Genomic DNA, 20,739 nt, shown 5'->3' with positions numbered 1-20,739 from the left:
CTCTTCATGTTTTACTGGATGTTCCAGTACACATCTTGTTGATGAAAAATCTCTGATTTCGTTATGGAAAAGTTTTCTTTTCTTTAGTCTTCTCCTTGAAATTCGTTTCACATTCCACATGTTCAGCCTTGTTTATTGCCACTAGCTTAGCCTGTGTAGCTCCATTTGTATCGCAGAACCTTCAGTTCCTCGATTAGGTCACTATTGTTCATTAGCTCTATGCCAAGTATTGCGATCGGGCTTGTAACACTTTATTTTTGTTATCAATTGCAACAAGCACTCTCAGCCTTATTGTTGACATCGTGATACACTCAAACGATCTTAGGTATAATTAGCCCTTACAAATCTGTCTTGCACTCTGCTGTTAAACTAAGCTCCGTCCAGAGCATGAATAATTAGTGACAAATATTTTACAAAAGGTCGAACACTATATGCTCGAGCCGACCATCTCGTTTTGGAAATGCTGTGCAGGGAACATCCTATATGTTTTTCTAAGTATGGACGTATCTTTGAGGGTTTCTAGAAAAAAAGTTGTATGTGTTTTGCAACAACCAAAAAAAAATGTTATCACTTACTCCCAGCATTCAGCAGCATTAACTCTACGTAAGTTCAGGCTATGTGCAGCACAGTTGTTATAAAAGGCCAAATTATTATGTTCAATATTATTATGGCTTGAGCGCCTTTATGAACTCCCGCCATATTTGACCCATTATCATATTCCTGTGCTCTGCATTCCTTCATAATAAACTCATTTTGTGAGTCTTTAGACAAACCCGTTTCCCCTCTTCTTGGGCCGTTTTACTTTTGAAATATGCTCTCTTAGTAAAGGGCCATATTCAGCTAATAGCTCTATCAGACCCAAAAGGTTTCCATTGTTGGGATCACCTATTTTTTCAGAGGTCTTTCTGAGAGCTAATCCTTGCTCTCCAAGAAACATGACTACGGAGAGCAATCTTCGTAATATATCCCTCCAATATTTTGTTTTTGAAGCCAATTCTGAGTCGAGCTGAGAATGAATGTCTCTCCATTGGATGTAGCTACTTTTGTGGAAAGCGCTTGTCTCTTGCGATGGTAATTCCTCTTTCCATCCATCATTACCTAACAAAACAGACTTATTTGGATCAGGTTTCTCGCCTCCAAAACTCTTATAAAAAGCCTACATAGAAAAAAGTAAGGACTAAGCAGTCTCACTCCATACAAGACAGTCTTTTCTCCAACACTCACTCCGTTTAGTCTTTTTTTTAATAGCCATTTTATAAAAATCTCTTTTTCCATCACTTGGCAGGTCTGACAACATCACAGTTAGGCCCATTTTCACTAAAATCTCAATCATACTATTAGTCATCACAAACAAAAAACACGGTTATCACAAGATAACCGGATCAAGCAACATCGAGCGTGGCTGCTGCTTGAGCTATCCTGTACTTGCAAACAGCTCGCCTGCCCGACCATTGTGGTGATTCGGAAGTCACCTTTAAGCCGTTGGTCCCCAGGTTAAGTGTTAGAGAGAGCTTCTTAGCCCTAACTTCACCTGGTAAAATAAGGCATCTTTACTTTAATTTTTACCACCTTGTTTTTTAAATGTCCCAAATCAGAATTTTAAATGATAGTCCCTATCCCAGAATCCACGTTTGATATAGTATTTAGAGTATCGTATTCTTCCAAAAAATATCTTCTTTAGATGAGGTACTGAGGTGAAGTTATCTTTCGTTGTTTTTCCTTTTGTACACATTACATTTTTTCGATCTTCACTTTCTTTGGTGTTTGGGTGTTCATCAAAACTATGACAAACTTCTTCTGCACCAGGGTGATTAGGGTCGTTGCTAGAACTGGCTATGGCCACGTCTACTGTCATTCCAACGTCAAATAATGTTCTAGATCTTTTTTTACATTTTCAATTTTCTTTTGCCTTTCTTCGCGTTTGTGAGCACCAGCAGATTTATGTTTGTAAGTGTACATTTTTAGTTATAACAGTGTCTTTGACTCTTGAGATATGCAGTAAAACAATAGAAAATCTAGAAAAAGTAGGGCATACTGTGATAATTGAGCGAATATGCATTTTCGCTTCTGCGCCTGCGCCCCTGCGTGCCGCGGGGCCCATGAGAACGTGAGCGACCAGCGACAGGCAGGCACCACAGTTCTTGGAAGTTTCCCACAGCTGCACCACCACCCTCAGTGTTTACAATTGGTTTTGAATGAAAATGAAGCTAAACTAACCAATCGCTGCATATTAAGCACATTGATTAAAAGAGCAGCTTTAAAACATTTTAACTTAATCAGTCATTTTAATTTTTAACAACAAACATACATTTTAAGGACAGGAATGTTTAATATGTATATATATTCGTCGGCCCGGGTCCTCTACGAGTTCGGGCCCCTGTGCATTTGCTCCCTGCCCCCCTTGTTGCCGGCCCTGCCCAACCTAATTATAGTTCTTTCATCAACCGTGTCCTGAATGGAATCCTGAAACTATGAGATCATTTTAACACAGTGTGTGTATTTGTTCTGTCTTTAAATTAGTGTAGGATGTTCACAACAACTCTGATGTCTGGACAAACCCCGTCCTCCCGATTTGCAACAATCTAGAATGTGAACTATTGTTAGTGGCGCGCCCTCTGTGCCACCAATGGAAGCACTAGTTACTCACCTGGCCGACAGGTGGCAGGAGCGTCCACTCCACCGCGCTCATCGCCTCAGGTGAGATAGCACATAGCAGTACTTTGACACGATTCAGTTCAAGTTCAGGTGTGGTGAGCCCGGTTTCTGTGCTACGGTGAAAAATGTGGTGGTGTGCGTGAAATCTGACATTGTGTGATTTTACCTAATGGATAACCCCAGTTTATGATAGTTTATTTTCTTCTGAAAGGTAAGGCTTTATGGTTTTACCACTCCCGCAGCGCTAGATTTAGTTAACTTTAGTTGACCACGTCTTACTACTAGCCAGAGACAGGTGTCAAAATAAGCACTTACGTTGTAAACCGTGGCTGTTAATTATATTAATATTGAGAAGCCGTAAATGAAATACGACTATAAGATGTTCACTTATATTTGCTATAATAATTACTGAAAATAAAACTTATGATAACTTATAGTTTAAAACTATACGAGTTTTTTAAAGTCTTTGGTCACTCCAGAAAAAGAAATGGACACTTGTGTTCTCCGGTTTAAAATGTGGAAATTAACCCAAAAAAGGGAGTTTTAATTTCTGTTGGTGGCCATCAACACAGAGCCTAAATTATTCATTTACTCAGAAAATTTAAACTTAAACCTCACAAACCTTAAAACTTCAAATTTCAACAAGGCGAATGAGAAATCTAACCCGTCGTTTGTTTACTTTGAGGTTTTGTGAATGGGGGCGTATATTTTAGTCGGTTAACTATTTTCTGAAGCCTCATAAGCCGAGACGTTAGTTTAAGTGTTGTTATTTTTTTAATTTTTTAAGGGTCGGATCCGCGCTAGACATTTTATATGTATTGCGTAAACGAACAGCACTCAGTTTAAATCATTAAAAAATTATTAATGTGCCGTGGTACATTCAAAGCAACATGTTCACTGTCAGAATAAAACTGATTTCATTTTAAGTTTCAATTTCTGTTTTCTCTCAATTAAACACATATTAACTCTCTAGTAAATTGTGAATTGTGCTCGTCTTTGTTGCATACAAACAGTGACATCCAGGAGGGAAGGATACTTACTGTACTGTCTCAAATTGCATTCCTGAATTTGGGTAGGGCGAGGAGAAAAAAAGGTCCAGGTAGATCGACCTATGTTTTCATAATTGCCGGTTATACTAAGTTTACGTAAAAATATTCACTTCCAAGATAGTAATTGCTTACAAATTAATAAAAGAAGATTCCAGTGATCACATATCCTAACTTTCTTTAGGATACTTAATTCATGAATTAATGGCATTACTTAGCTAATTTAGTAACTAACCTCGCCTGGATAGGTAAGTAGATGATTGACTCATTCATTTCTGGATGTACTAATGAAGGGGAGGGGAAGGTATACAGTATTCATGTGTAAGGGTAGGAGCACGTACTCATCTTCATTTCTGTACTTTGGAGGGGGGAGAAGTTAGAGGGGAATAAAGGATTTACTAAGTTCAAATTCAGTTCAATGGTGGAGTTGTTATTAAATTGCTACTACTATTAAATAGCTGTTATTTCCTCATTACAACTTAAATTAATGTCAGAAATAAAATTGTTGTTGGATTTAAAGTTACGCCCGTTTTACAGTTTGTTTACACAGTTAATTCTACACACATAATAACATTTACAATGGTTTAATCGTTTTTTTTTCCCAAATTTCGTTTAATTGTTTCTCAAAATCTATGGTGTTAAAAAATAAAAGTGTATAAATTCGAATAAAATAAAATAAAATACTTTCTTCGTAAATATAATTTGTTGACTTCTTAACTCACATTAAATACTATGGCATTTCTGAAACGTTTAATATATTCATAAGAAATGCCTATAGTTTGTGTCATGCCCATATCTCCTTTACCCTGATTTTTTAGTAATATATAAATATAACAACCCGTTTAAATCTTTTAGTGTGAACACTATGTTACATGTTTTTTACTAGTATACTAAATTCGAGGTCATACTAAATTCGAGGTCATACCTTTACTAACTGGGGTTTCAGTGTAAGAGCAGACTTATGTATTGAGGTGAACGAATTGATTAAACTCTAATAAATGGATGGAGCATCTTGGAAATTCGAGGGTTTCCGATTGTCCAGTTCGCTAATCTTTCACAGTTTAAATGCAACATTTCAATCAAATTAATAAAGTAGCGTAATTTTTTTCGAATTCAGAGGTCTTTTTTAGAGCATTCGTTGCTCCTATTTATAGAAATAACCTAATTTTAAATTTATATTTATGAAAAAGATATTTTACGTCTACTAGAATTGCAGAAATAGCTTAAACTCTTCAGGTAAATGCCCAAATTTGATTATTTCAGTTTTTAAAGTCAACTGATGGTTTTTAACCCACAGTTGATTATTTCAATACTGTAATGAATAAGAAAGTAGATTCAAATAAATTCAAGTAAACAATACAGACACAGAGAAATGTTAACGCATTAAAAAAAATAATAAAAAGTGGGTTAAGGACGAATAAATCTATTTGGAACATAATTACGGCCTCATTGATATGCATGGAAGATCGCGGATCTGATATGGGGGCGATGAACCGATTGCAATGAACTTGTCCTAGATACAAGTACTGGATCAGCGTATTTATTTTTAGTTGGATTTTCATAACCAGAGTCATTAAATATACAAGTTTAATGGTAAACTAAACCCCTTTTTAAATTATTTTATTTTATACACGTGTTTTAGTATAAAAAAAGAAAATTTACTTCTAACTAAATAATAAACAATAAACAACTAAATATACACATGTAGACCATTTAAACAGATGTTAAATTTCTATGAAACTGTTGTAATTTTGATTAGTATTCTGTATTTAATATTTTAATTTTTTCAAAGATTGGGTTTGTCTTATTTTTTAGATTGCTATTTAATATGTTGTGAGGATCTTTGTTATATAATTTAGACATATATGTAATTCCTCTTTCGTGTTTAATTTTTCTTCCTTCCGATATCCAAAATGTCCATGTTCTTTTCAAATGTTCAGCGAACTTTGATTTTATTGTAGATATGTTATTTGATTTCAAAGCTTTTATAAAAATTTCTGCCAGTTTGTCCAACATAATAGCTTTCCCAGTCACTACAGTTAATTTTGTTTACTCCAGATTGTTTGTATAACTCTTGTTTGTCATTTTTTTGGTTTACTTTGTTTTCAATAAGTTTAAATGTATTCTTTCTTGTTTGGTAACTGATGGAAAATTTTGAATTTTGAAAGGTTTTTCGAACAGCTTTGTTTATTTAGGATTTTAATCTAAAAAAAAAAAAAATAAGACAAACCCAATCTTTGAAAAGATAAAAATATTAAATACATAATACTAATCAAAATTACAACTGTGTCATATAAATTTAACATTTATGTTTAAAGGATCCACATGTGTATATTTAGTTGTTTATTGTTTATTATTTAGTTAGAGAGTAATGTACACACTTGATTGTTTAGTACCGAAAACACGTGTCTGGAAATAAAATAATTAAAAAAGGGTTTTAGTTGACCATTCATTATTCTAATATAAAGATAACCCTGTAATGTGGAGTTAATGACATACAAGTTTAAATATTCAATGTTAAACTTTTTTATATAAATGTGAATTTTCCTGTTGGTTTTTATTATTTTTACCCGAAATTTGAAAGGGAGAGTTTGTCCCCTCGGAACCTTCTTGGAAGTAGCGCTGGTGAAGGATAGTAATTGTAAAAAGGCATTCTCGATTGGCGCCTCAGGCGCCTTATTGTTGTGTATCATGTTTGTCGTAGACCTAACTCTTAGAAGACGTATACTACAGCGTGTCTATAAATAATAAAGTTACTCTACCAAACTTCACCAGATAATTTGTCAGGTTGAAGAAATGTTATATACAGTTACAAACCTGTTTGTCCATAGCTTTTCACCAAAATTGTATGTTTATATCTGATAAATGTGTCAAATTAAGATATTGAAAAATTGTCTCATCAACACATGCCATTGAAGTGGAGTGGGAAATGTAGCCTACTGACACAGGTTTTTCTTATGGCAGGAACTTTCTCAGCACTCATTCTGCGTAGACACTTTCTCTACTATAGATTACTAGCAGTTACCCGCGGCTTCGCACGCAAATTAATTTTGAAAAACAGGGACACTATGAGTACACTTCAATCTCTTGATCCATTTCATATTTAACTATTTTTTATTAATATCTCTGAAATTCCACAAACTTATCTCCAATATTTCATGATATTTTATAGAATATCTCAAACGATTTCAGTAACAATTGAACCATTTAGGCCGGTGTAGAAAAATCCCAAGTTTAAAAGATACTAAAGCCAAAGTTATTAGCTTTTCAGGTAACGCACTTATGGTGTAATAAATGATAATAAACGTTGTAAAAAGCAGACCGGACTATGTATGAAAAGCTTCTGCACATAATATGATATTTGTACAGTGTAACTGACTTTGATAGACGAATAGCAACGAACAATTTACCTACTGTCGCCTGTTTAAATGTGTATAAATTATCGTACTTATTATTCTTGACTCTGACAGTATTGATTATAAACACATGTACTATCTGTTGGATTAAGCCAAGTCCATAAATATAATGGATAATGGAGTGTTAAGGGAGTTTTAAAGACCATTGCGGCCCGGAGGGATTTTCGAAATACGAATGGGCAAATGTGTTAACAAGAGATCCTAAGAATGTCCATGCATATGTTTAGTACAATCTGTCCAGTAGTTTTTACGCGATTGAGTAAAACAGACTGACACCGTTACACTTTTATACAATAGTATACAATTTATTATTAATATTAATATGTCTTACGTAAATTAATAACAAAGTCTACATTTATCTTGAAACTTACCATTTATTGAATGGTTTTGTACCCTAGATTAACAAGCATTAAATGTAGATTGTCCAGTTTTTATTCCTACTTAGTCTCATTTAATACAACAAATCTACATATGGTCTACGTATAATGTAATTAATATTACACAAATAATCAGTTACACTACACAGATTAAAAACGTCGTTTGTAAATCTATTGAAAACGCTACGGAGTATATAATGTATGTTTTACTTATATATATATATATATATATATATATATATAGTTTTACATACAAATTATGACTAAAATAGTTTTTCCAAAACATAATGAAATGTGTTTAGTCCAGATATAGTAATTTTTTTAAACGTAACAACATAGTTTATACGTATTTAAAACTGAATACTGCTTTATATTTTTTAGACTATATCACTAAAACTGTGTATTTTAATAAGATACGGAATATTTTTGGGTAATGTAATGTGGACAAGTATCGGTAGTTTATTTAACAGATAATTTTATATTTTTCAAGCTTGTTAACAAATATGTTTAAAAATATAAAACTACACAATATAATTACATTATCTTCAACTAACAAGTTACAGATATCAAAGTTAGATATATTACAACCTACCAATCTCATTAGACATTAAAACTACAATTTTCAACTTGCAGCTTAGTAATTTGTGTACGCAGTTATATGGTGTTAAAAATGTAAGCAGCATCAAGCCGAAATCGATGTGTATATCAAATGTCATACAGTAAAAGACTTTCTCTTTTGTAGTTTTATTATTTTGTATGAATGAACTTTCATTACATCAATTGATAAATGATGACGTTATGAGGTGTTTAGTTTTCAAAATAAAACCAAACGACATTTCTCGGAGTGACCCTCATATAGGCTATAAAAAGTAACAAACTGGCATTCACAGTTTTAGATCCATAATACACCACAATATATTCCGTTCCTCTCTCTTTTAACAACCGCCAGGTCAGAGAGAAAAGGTAGACAGCTGACCGCTTCCAAGGTCGTCACGCGACTGTGCACGTCTGCTTTGTTGGCGCATCAGCTGGTTAATTCATCTTCCATCCAGGGTTGCCAACTGTTGCAAACGAGCCAACAAGGACGAGTGATTCTACTATAACAAGACGCCAGCTTTAAAATGTTACCATAGAGAAGCGAATTAAAAGAAATTAAAATATTAACACCGCAAACGAGTTAAAGTAAAGGTTACTGCTAATATTAAGCTTTAAAAAAAAAAAAAAAAAAAAAAAAAAAAAAAAAAAAAAAAAAAAAAAAAAAAAAAACACCGAGATTTGTAAACAGAACATATGAAATTTTCTAACTCGTTCTATGAAAAAGAATTTTCTATAAATCAAATAATTATTATGTACTGAAGACTTATCATAAAAGTGAGGTTGATAAATCAGAACGTCCAAAGAATCTGAATATAAAGATTTTACTTGTCCTTGTAATTCACCTGAACAGTGACCTAAAGTCAGTGCCATAACTGATCCCAGATTATGAATAAATAAACACATTTCGAATAATGGCCACTATTTTCCTCATGGTTACTGTCTATGGTTTTGACAGTAAGTGTCTATATATTGATTGAACACCAGTATCTGGAATTGAGAGAATCCTTTTGCGGTGGGTATTGAAAAAGATGATTATTCTGCTTTGATTTCTCTTCATAAAAATCCGTGACTTCCTGATTTCTCGCAATGTCTGGAATATTTTCCGTTTTACTCAGAATATATAGTTAGGTACAGAACCTTATAGAATTATTGTAACATTCATAATTTAGTTCTTGTTTGTCATGCCTTTGTGTAGAATTGTGCTATTGACGATGACACATTTAAGCCTTAATTTCAATTCAAATCTTCAATTCTCTCGGTGATATTACTGAAACTGAAGTTATGTGTTATTTAGATATCTTGGAGTACTGTAATCAAGATTTCCTAAACAACAAGAAAAGACCTCTAAAAAATCTGTAATCACTAAGAATTAACTCGGTAGCTCTTAGTCTAAAACCTACGTCTTGCAGAACGGCCTTCGGTACAACATTCACACAAACTAGAACTTGTGGCAATGGATAACCCAGCCTACCTAACGCCCACACAATAAGCTTGCAATCACTCGCTTGCCACTTAACTCCGCTCGTAGAGGGTAGTCACATAATCTAATTTGGCATTTCTATGTGTGCCAAAAAGTCAGTAGTGGCAAATGTTTTCTCCGATCCCCTTTTAAGCCTTATTCTGTCCGTCCTCATGGACCACTGGCCTGTGCGAGGATCTTATCAAACAGAATAAGGAGGAGACTCGATACAGTACAAGGTCGATGGTACTGATAAAAAGTGCAATGGTCACAGACAGAATTTGAACCTGCGTTATCACTTAACTCAGACTCAAAGTCCAACGACTTAGACCGCTCGGCCATCGGCACTCCCACACACTGTCCCAAATTTGCACACACTATCAAATACATTAGCTACATTCTGAGATAACGTAAAGCCGAAGCTATTTCGATCATAATTTTGAAAGCGTAACTCTTAAGATTGTGACGTTATCAGCACAGCCATCATCAGAGCAACATTGATAGAAATTAACTTCTATCTTCCAGAAGCACTGACTCAAGATCTCATGAATGTGCCTCAGGAATACTGACTCAATGCTAATACATCGAAGATGCCTGCTCCGATGATGGGTAACCGTTTAGCAAATCTATTTTTGTAAACAGTTCAGCTATTGGTGGTGGTTCAGACGTCACTTTTTAGCTGTTCGTTTCCATAGGACTCCCTATGTTCACAGAGTAATGAAAGACCTTCAATATCTTTGTGAATTAATAAGTACAGAATCATGAAGATGCGAATGTGGAAGAGAAGCAGTTGATACCGGGATCTGAATCCCTTGAAAGTGCGATTCCTAACTATGTTTGTAAAAGCCTCATTCCTAAAAGACCAACTGAAAGCCCAAAAGAGAGACGTGGAGTACGGTTCGTTCAGCTGTCTGCGTCAGCCTTAAGATGCTTCTCAATATTAAACTAAAACTCCTTAATGTCAAGATAAACTTAGTTATCAACTCTCGCCAACAAGAAGCTGCAGATAGTCTGGAACAGAAACGGCTCTATTCTCACATAAACGTTTATGGGCCTTTATTTGAAGCAGACTTGGGTCAAGTAGGCAAATTCCTAGAAAATTCATTATCGCTCAGCGGGAACCCATTCAAGCTGACACGTTTGTTACCTGGCTCCATTATCTTAGTAGCCACCACATTTTCCAGTCAGCCATTCTGACCTCTTTCAGTTGTCAAATAGTACACCTAATTTAAATATAATGGGTTTTCTTTCTAACTGATGAAAAAGAGCCTTTGGTACAGAAAAGTTCGCAACGTTGCCAATATTCCAAAAGCATAGTGCGTAAATAGGATGTTGCTGAGATATTGTAAGAGGTCATACTTAACTCCAAAATGTACCATGCTAATGTGATAAATTTCCATCTTAAATTTTCAATTCGACTGCGAGGAGTGCTGGAGGCTTTTACGAATTGTATCTTTTTGTAGTATCACAAGCTGATAGACGTTGCACATAGGGGTATTTCACTAATTTACCAGGCCAAAAAACTTTTATTATTTCTCAAGATTAAAATGACGAAAATAAAGTAACAAAAATATTTATAAATAGAAAGTTATAATTTCATACAAAAAAGAAATCATATTACAAAACATAATTTTACAATAGGGATTTTCTAAACTCAATTTTCTGCTACTGGGTTTGCTTGAGCTGACAGATGCATGTCTATCGTTTCAGGCAGGAAAGAAGACAGTTTTCTTTTATTTATATTCCTCAAAGCACTAACTAAGGGAACTGTGCTGGTATCTGACGCTGTCTCAGACTTGACTCTTGGAATCTGGAGGCATGTTCATCTCAAGAGATCCAAAGAAAGTCGACGACTAGGAAGCTCAAAACCCAATACCAAAACAAATATGTCTCCAAACATAAATGTCTCTGGAAATATTTACTTATTTGGAACTTAATTTCAGATCATAAAAAATATATTAAAAGTTAACGTATTCGATTAAATATATTGGAAATGTCGCTTACATGTAGTCGCCGAATCCATTGCTACTTTGCACCAGGTTAACAATGAACGCTTCAGTTTCACTCACAAAGTGAACGTTTCTATAAAATCTCCGAGAGCAGACACGTAAAAATGGTTCAATGATCAAGTTCCAACTAATTTTTGTTTTTCATTTTTTTTTAACACGCGACGGTAACAAGGGTGGAGGGCCGCGGCCTATTGCTTGTTGGAATGTTCCCTGCCACAGGTAGTCAGTGAATGAAGTTTTTTTTTAACTTTGGCATTATGAATTATGGCCGCGTAAATCATTCAAATACTGTAGCGTGCGTTGGTTATGACTTTAAAATTCCTGGAATGATCCGTTGCACCACAATTGTAACGACGTGTCTGCCTCTTTGTTCTGTTCGTCTGTATTACACCTAATTGTACAAAGACATCGTTTGAAAAGAAGCCCCTGATTGGGAAGGTCTCCAATAAGTCTGTGACAAGTTACCATTGACGCACAACCAGTAGGCTGCCCTGTTTGTGGACCAATAAAAGAACTAGGTCAGTGTCCGTTACGGATAAACATGTTTATCAGATCGGTGCACCAGTTTTGTCGCTGGACAAACCATCTGGTAGCCGGAATATCTTATCTACATCGTCACAGATAACGCTTCAGTAGAAACTGGCCCGATAATAGAGTAAACTATTATCAATTAAATTCCTAAGATTGGTCGAGTGGGAGATGACCTAGTTTAGCCATATTGACTTATACCATTTTGGGGTTATTTGAGGTTATGGACACAATGTACTCTGAAACACTGATAAATATGATAACTCTTGCACATTGGGTTCATCTTTGGGCATCCTGGGACTGTGAACAAGAAGACGACTACAAACCGGTTAAATTCAGTAAGGACCGGTATCAGATTGTAGTAATTAATTGTAGGGAGTTTAATGAAAATTCCGGTTCTGGAGGGATTATGGTCTACCACTCTTTTCGATCTCCCTGAGGCTAACGGAGTTCAAGGTTGTAGTGACCTTGGTGAACCTGCGCTGTCACCAGTAACACTCGAAGCATGTGCAGAGCTGCACAGGCTGTAGATAAGTGGTAGGTGGTCACATTGCTATGCTGTTACCAGACAGTCGGGAGGGAAGCATTGATTTTGAGGCAACAGCCACACAGAGTGACGAGTAAAAATTTAGTGTGGAAAGTCGATTAAGTGTTTATAAATCAGGATTTAACTCTTGCAGAAAACATTAATGCTTCTGCAAGGAATGTCGATCATAGAAACATGCTTATACGCGGACGTCTTTGATGAGAGTAATTGAACTTAGAAAATTTTCAGTGTTCTATCTTTAAGTTTTGTGTGTTTTCACTTGCAGTACTATCAAGTTGAAGGAGCAAATGACATTATTAAAACTAGTTCACATCTCAACCTATGCATTCCTCTGGAGTTTGATCTTGAAGAAAGCGGAACGAGAAGACGCCATGGCACGTTTATTGCCTTGTCGACCTGCTCATTAATACAGGAGTGTTTGGACAAGAAAGGTGATGGTAGGGGGAGGAAGGGGGACGTCTGCATTCCAACACTGTCAGGAGTCTGAGCTCAGCAACCATTTATAGAGATTCTCGAGTCAGGACAAACTATTTACAATTTATTCGGTTTGATAATTTCTAATGATTCTACGAGTATGAAATTCTTGTTTTAGTAGTACAAAGCAAGGCATGAGTATTAATTATTCAAGTGACAAGGAGGGTTTGTAATTATGTAAAATTATTATAGAAGCAATTGTGCTATTGAAAAATATGATGAGCCTGTAGAACACCGGTTGTTTCTAAGTGCATTCCAGCCAGTAAGTGACGTCATGATTCCAAGATGACCGCTCAAATAAACACTGTCTTGTATATTGTAATTTGGTTACAGTTAGTGTTACGTAGATTTGGTAATCTATATATATAAAAATGAAACTGTTCGTGTGTAACAGCATCACTCACAAACGGCTGGACGGATTCGCCTAATTTTTTTTTAAATTTGTTCGTCTTGATCTGTAGAAGGTTATAGGATACTTTTTATCCCTTTCCCGATTCAGGATTCCGCCCCACTGGTTACAGAAATACCCGTAAGAAATGCATTGCAGCAAACATATGTTATTAAGTGAAAGAGTCTTTTCAAATTTTTAATCAGCTGTTCTTTGTAAACATATATAATGCGACAAAAAATATATTTATATATAAATTTCTTTACACTTATAGTTTTAAAGCATAGAGTAAGCTTAAGAGAAACGACAAATTTTGTTTAAACTGTTTCTGCAATCATAATATATAAAAATGAATGTTTGTGTGTTTGTCCTTTATAGACTCAGAAACTATTGGACCGATCACTATGAAAATTTGTATTTTTCTATGTAGAAGGTTTATACGCAATGCCCATTGATGTAACTAACCACCAGGCTGTACTGCAAGATATAAAAGTTATCAAAGCGCCTGCACATTATAAACTGCAATTACAACACAGTAGTTACGTATATTAAAATATCCAAACACTATTTGAAGGCAAAGAAATATACGGACAAAGCTTAAGAGACGCGTGCGAAGCCGCGGGAAACAGCTAGTGCTTATATAAGGATGATTTTAAATTTACAATTCAAATAAGCATAATTTGATTAGTTGTGATATTCTTTTAATTTTAGTTATAGGCGAACTTGAGTAGAAAAAAGAAAGAAAAATACTATCTATTCTTCACAAACTTGAGTAAAACACTTTCAATTCAGTGGCAGGATTTTTATTTATTGTTCTCGGATCGATAAACACCTGATATTGGGCCATAAAGTTTAATTTCTCAGAGTATAGCTCTAACACTCGCCTTCGGCTCGTGCCCCCAGGCCCCCAAACTGAGTGCTTAACATTTGGGGATAGGAGTGATTTGGTTATTGGTTAAATTCGGACATGAGGTTTTCAAGTTACGTCTTCCCTAATGTGTTCTTTCTCGTATGTTGTATGTGTTCGTGTGTTGTTGTATGTTGTGTGTCGTATGTTGTTTGTTGTATGTCGTATGTGTTTGTGTGTGTTGTATGCTCGTATGTTGTTGTGGTGGTGCTTCGGAAGTCACCTTTAAGCCGTTGGTCCCCAGGTTAAGTGTTAGAGAGGGCTTCTTAGCCCTAACTTCGCCTGGTAAAATAAGACATTCTTTACTTTTTTTTTAATGCTGCGCTAACGCTCAGCCAAATGATGTGTAATATATTAAAATAATTAATGTATTTCGTGGAAAAATTAAGTGACGTCATAGCAAATTTAGGAGAATAAGAATTGGGTGATAACTAAAGTCCGAGATTATGTTTGCCAGGAAGTGGAAAGTAGAGTGTTTAAATTTAACCAAACTTTTGAGTTTGAGGGCGTTTTGTGGCTTAACCGTTGGAGTTACGACAAAAAGTGACTGGACCTTTCTTGTATAAAATTTAAGATTGAAGGAGGATTCTGTTGTCGGATTTTATCTATGACTTCTGGTTTAGGCAGTAAAGAGCTTGGGAGGAATGACTGCACTGGCCAGCTATGGTGAATTAATTAGTGTAAACAAAATTAAAACTACCGCTGTAGATCGCGCTGTTTTCTAAATCCCATTGAAAATTTGTTTTGAGCTGCGACCAACAGTTCGGCCGCTATCGAGCCTGAAAGGTAAATGATTAAGTGAAAATTGCGAAAATTTTACACATAATTGCATTTTGCGGCCAAACCAATAGAGATAGAGCAAAAATCCACTAGACCTCTTTTGTAGATCACTTCATTCCCGACTAACGATTTTTTCTCAGATCCGAGCTAGCTCTAACGGTTCGCCCGCTATCGGGCTTCAAAGAAAAGCCTGCAAGGGCAAAAAATGGCAACTTCGCGAATTTTTTTGAGGGATTTAAAAGTAAAAAAATCCGGTTTTCAGACTTTTCCCGGAGGTTTGAAGGTAAAAGCTACGTGCGTGCAAATTTCCGTGTTTCTAGCACTTCTAGAAGTGGGTTAGAATATCGTATACCCTATCAGTGAGTTACAAATGCGGCTGTGTATATATAGGGGACTCAGCAGCTGTACCTCTTTATCTCGTTCTCGTGTCGATAGATACCTGATATTGGGCCGTAGAAGTTTACTTTCTCCAGTTTTACTCTGCATTCACCACAAGCTCGAGTAGAACACTTTCAATTCAGTAGTAGGATATTTATTTATTGTTCTCGGGTCGATAAATACCTGATATTGGGCCGTAGAAGTTTACTTTCTCCAGTTTTACTCTGCATTCACCACAAGCTCGAGTAGAACACTTTCAATTCAGTAGTAGGATATTTATTTATTGTTCTCGGGTCGATAAATACCTGATATTGGGCCGTAGAAGTTTACTTTCTCCAGTTTTACTCTGCATTCACCACAAGCTCGAGTAGAACACTTTCAATTCAGTAGTAGGATATTTATTTATTGTTCTCGTGTCGATAAATACCTGATATTGGGCCGTAGAAGTTTACTTTCTCCAGTTTTACTCTGCATTCACCACAAGCTCGAGTAGAACACTTTCAATTCAGTAGTAGGATATTTATTTATTGTTCTCGGGTCGATAAATACCTGATATTGGGCCGTAGAAGTTTACTTTCTCCAGTTTTACTCTGCATTCACCACAAGCTCGAGTAGAACACTTTCAATTCAGTAGTAGGATATTTATTTATTGTTCTCGGGTCGATAAATACCTGATATTGGGCCGTAGAAGTTTACTTTCTCCAGTTTTACTCTGCATTCACCACAAGCTCGAGTAGAACACTTTCAATTCAGTAGTAGGATATTTATTTATTGTTCTCGGGTCGATAAATACCTGATATTGGGCCGTAGAAGTTTACTTTCTCCAGTTTTACTCTGCATTCACCACAAGCTCGAGTAGAACACTTTCAATTCAGTAGTAGGATATTTATTTATTGTTCTCGGGTCGATAAATACCTGATATTGGGCCGTAGAAGTTTACTTTCTCCAGTTTTACTCTGCATTCACCACAAGCTCGAGTAGAACACTTTCAATTCAGTAGTAGGATATTTATTTATTGTTCTCGGGTCGATAAATACCTGATATTGGGCCGTAGAAGTTTACTTTCTCCAGTTTTACTCTGCATTCACCACAAGCTCGAGTAGAACACTTTCAATTCAGTAGTAGGATATTTATTTATTGTTCTCGGGTCGATAAATACCTGATATTGGGGCCGTAGAAGTTTACTTTCTCCAGTTTTACTCTGCATTCACCACAAGCTCGAGTAGAACACTTTCAATTCAGTAGTAGGATATTTATTTATTGTTCTCGGGTCGATAAATACCTGATATTGGGCCGTAGAAGTTTACTTTCTCCAGTTTTACTCTGCATTCACCACAAGCTCGAGTAGAACACTTTCAATTCAGTAGTAGGATATTTATTTATTGTTCTCGGGTCGATAAATACCTGATATTGGGCCGTAGAAGTTTACTTTCTCCAGTTTTACTCTGCATTCACCACAAGCTCGAGTAGAACACTTTCAATTCAGTAGTAGGATATTTATTTATTGTTCTCGGGTCGATAAATACCTGATATTGGGCCGTAGAAGTTTACTTTCTCCAGTTTTACTCTGCATTCACCACAAGCTCGAGTAGAACACTTTCAATTCAGTAGTAGGATATTTATTTATTGTTCTCGGGTCGATAAATACCTGATATTGGGCCGTAGAAGTTTACTTTCTCCAGTTTTACTCTGCATTCACCACAAGCTCGAGTAGAACACTTTCAATTCAGTAGTAGGATATTTATTTATTGTTCTCGGGTCGATAAATACCTGATATTGTGGGCCGTAGAAGTTTACTTTCTCCAGTTTTACTCTGCATTCACCACAAGCTCGAGTAGAACACTTTCAATTCAGTAGTAGGATATTTATTTATTGTTCTCGGGTCGATAAATACCTGATATTGGGCCGTAGAAGTTTACTTTCTCCAGTTTTACTCTGCATTCACCACAAGCTCGAGTAGAACACTTTCAATTCAGTAGTAGGATATTTATTTATTGTTCTCGGGTCGATAAATACCTGATATTAGGCCGTAGAAGTTTACTTTCTCCAGTTTTACTCTGCATTCACCACAAGCTCGAGTAGAACACTTTCAATTCAGTAGTAGGATATTTATTTATTGTTCTCGGGTCGATAAATACCTGATATTAGGCCGTAGAAGTTTACTTTCTATATAGTATAGAGATTATCCAAGTTGTACTCAAGTTCTAATGATCCGCTACAAAATGACAGGACTTCTCAATGTTCACCGGCCCCCTATAAAACCACTTGAATAAAGAACTTGATAACTTTTTATTTGGCTTGCTGCATTGAATAAATCTAAAGCAGCACAACTAAACTGTGGCATGTGTAGACTGAAAGTCGTAAAACGTATAAACTCAAGTCGGATTAACATAAGAATCTAGACACCACATTATTGAATAATTAAAAAATGTGATTGTATCCGAATTTATACTTGTTTTTCTATGATCACAAGATTCTAGAAGCCAAACTGTACTAAATATACATTCCATAATTTATTTAACTAAACTTTAAGTAGAGTTCAAAGTCCTGAAATGGGTCAAGAAAAGTATAAGATTTTTGTATTGTTTGATTTTATCATATATAATTAACACCTTTTTCACAACATAATAAATAATCTTTTAAAAGAGGTGAACATTGTTTTCATTCACTTCATAACATTGTTATGAACTTCAATAACACTTCATAACACTTATGAACATTGTTGCCATCCTACTTCATAAAATGTATGGATTTACTGTAATACTCGAGCAAATTGGGCATTATAGGCTGTTGCATCTTATTAACTCTGAAAACATCCATTTTTTGGACTTAATTTTTTAAAATTTCAAACGATTAAGTTGAGTAAAGTGTTGATGATAAACATAAGCTTCGAACAGGTAACCCAATAGGAGTACGAATGAAAGGTGAACCGACAGATCATTATAGTTGTCGAAGAGTGTGTAGCTTGTTTAATGACTATTATTTGTGTCTTAGCTATTATCATTAATTAGTAACCCAGTTTAGTGGCCAATAACAAATCAAACCAATGACAATCTAATTTTCGAGCAGTAGGGTAGTTTATTAATTATTTTTTTAGCTCATAACAATTAAGGTTAAGACTGTCTATCCCTAAGACTCATTGCGAAGCTAAATTGTAATAAAGTATAAAGTAAATTAATTTTTAATGAATTAGTTATCTGTTTGCAAGCTTATGTGAAACGTACATTTATCTCAAATAAACGGATTTAAACTTGAAATATACACACACATACTTCTCTATGTACACAATTTATCTTCCAATCTAATAGTTTTAAGCTTGACATATTTTTTTAATGTTTGACCACCAGCTCAGCTGTAGGACCAAACTGACAATACTTAATTCGTTAACTATGTTCAGTCCAAAAACGACCACGAACCAGAGAACAAACCGTAAAACTTTCAGTAAAAATGTTATATCTACACATAGAAGAACTAACCTAACACATAATTACAAACTAGGCTAAAATAAACAAATCATATCAGAGCGTTGTGACACGCCTAACCTACGTAGGTGGTTGATCGACGAATGCAGACGTATTGTAACCTGTATTCTGTAGTTCAGTTTTAATAATTAGTGTTGTGTTTCGTTTTTTATGAAGTGCATGTTTTAGAGTTAGTGAAGTTGACACACAACATGGTGGTTGTAATTCCTGACTTACGCGTGTCACAATGCTCTGGTATGACTGGTTTATTTTAGCCTAGTTTGTAATTAAGCCTTAGGTTAGTTATTTACCTGAAGAAGAGATCAGATTAGATTGCAGATCTCGAAACGTATTGTTACTGATTTTTTTCGTTTCACTGAACGATGGCAAATATCCGGAAAAATCCTGTTCCTTTCACAATCCTTCCATCGTCAAAAATAAACTTCAAACAAAGTACACATAGAAATCACGAATTTCTCTCCCAACCCATTAATAGAAATTGGAAATCCGTTGTTGCTAAGGAACTGAAGATAATCCTGCAAACAAAGATGACAGCTGTCTCTCTTCGGTCAAGCTCGGGCAAACACAGTTTCCACCACGCCGGTCCTCGCAGACTGCTGGTGCGTAACGGTGATTGCAGATTGTGACTGATTCCCCGCCTGCAGTCCTCTGGACTGTCCTCTGGACTGTCCTCTGGACTGTCCTCTCGCCGCGATCTCCGGACACTTCCCAGAAGTCGCCGTCATTGAATCCTCAACGAGTACTTTTCATGTGCTACACGCACGAGAAAAATTAATTGCAGTCCATTGCTACACGCAAGCAACGAGTTCTTCTACCATTTCATAGAATTTATAGTTTACTGTTTTTATTGTTTCCTTGATCTGACAGGATTCCGAACCCGTTCATTCATCCCTGGCCTTTGTTTTATTTGTAGGAGGTCTTCGCACTCTCTTCGGATCACTAGGCTTTGAAACGGGACATTTCCTACGGTCTTTATACCCATACAGAGCGGGCCGCATGGCAGTGTTTAAAATAGGATTTCGGAATTTTCCATCGTTAAACATTATATCTGCCCGGTCGTTGGTGGTGGTTCGGAAGTCAACCCTTAAGCCGTTGGTCCCAGGTCGAGTAACCGGCAGTTTAGAGAGGGCTTCTTATTTAACTTCTCCTTGTAAAATTCGCCATCTTTTACTATTTTACGATAAAAAAGAACACTACGTTTCGCGGATTGGAGACCTAATTTAGTATTTTAAGTGTCATATCCGGAATAAACCATTGTCAGACATTATGTCTTAAGATGTTTTAACAATAGTCTACTGGAGAAGACAATACATTCATATCCTCATTAACATATAACGATAGCAAATGTCCAAAATCCTCTTATATGCCACCAGTAACATACATCAAAGAAAGCATCAGTGTTTATTTTCCTGGCTCTTTTTTCAGTACAATTTAGATTGGTTAAAATAGATTGTACACTTTGAAATATGTATTCTGAAAGATTTATGTTGTGCACCTCTATGCCAACTGTGGTGTTACACGTAATGTTTAAAAACATCAAATAGTAGAATAAGACTTTTCTACTTTCCAGCTTTACTCTAAATATATTGTATGCGTACACTTCATATAGTTAAGGTCCATGTTAAATTCATAAGATGGATTTATTAAACGACTGCATTTAAACAAGAAGGGTCATTGTATAACAATAATAAGTTGT

The 20,739-nt window shown here is 35.6% G+C and overlaps 1 protein-coding gene across 2 annotated transcripts in view; it reads left to right on the top strand.

Moving 5' to 3' along the window:
* The first annotated feature begins 2,712 nt into the window (after nt 1–2,712).
* Nucleotides 2,713–20,739, top strand: part of LOC124364612 (myosin-VIIa) — a 175,398-nt gene continuing 157,371 nt past the window's right edge. For both annotated transcript variants that reach the window (XM_046820217.1, XM_046820216.1), the window contains exon 1: nt 2,713–2,866. The gene's annotated coding sequence lies outside the window, so the exon portion shown is untranslated. The remainder of the gene's footprint in view (nt 2,867–20,739) is intronic.

The sequence above is a fragment of the Homalodisca vitripennis genome, chromosome 6 (assembly GCF_021130785.1).
Source record: "Homalodisca vitripennis isolate AUS2020 chromosome 6, UT_GWSS_2.1, whole genome shotgun sequence".
In the NCBI taxonomy this organism is placed as follows: Eukaryota; Metazoa; Arthropoda; class Insecta; order Hemiptera; family Cicadellidae; genus Homalodisca; species Homalodisca vitripennis.
The sequence above is the reverse complement of the archived record's forward strand: the minus strand, read 5'-3'. Positions and strand labels throughout refer to the sequence as shown.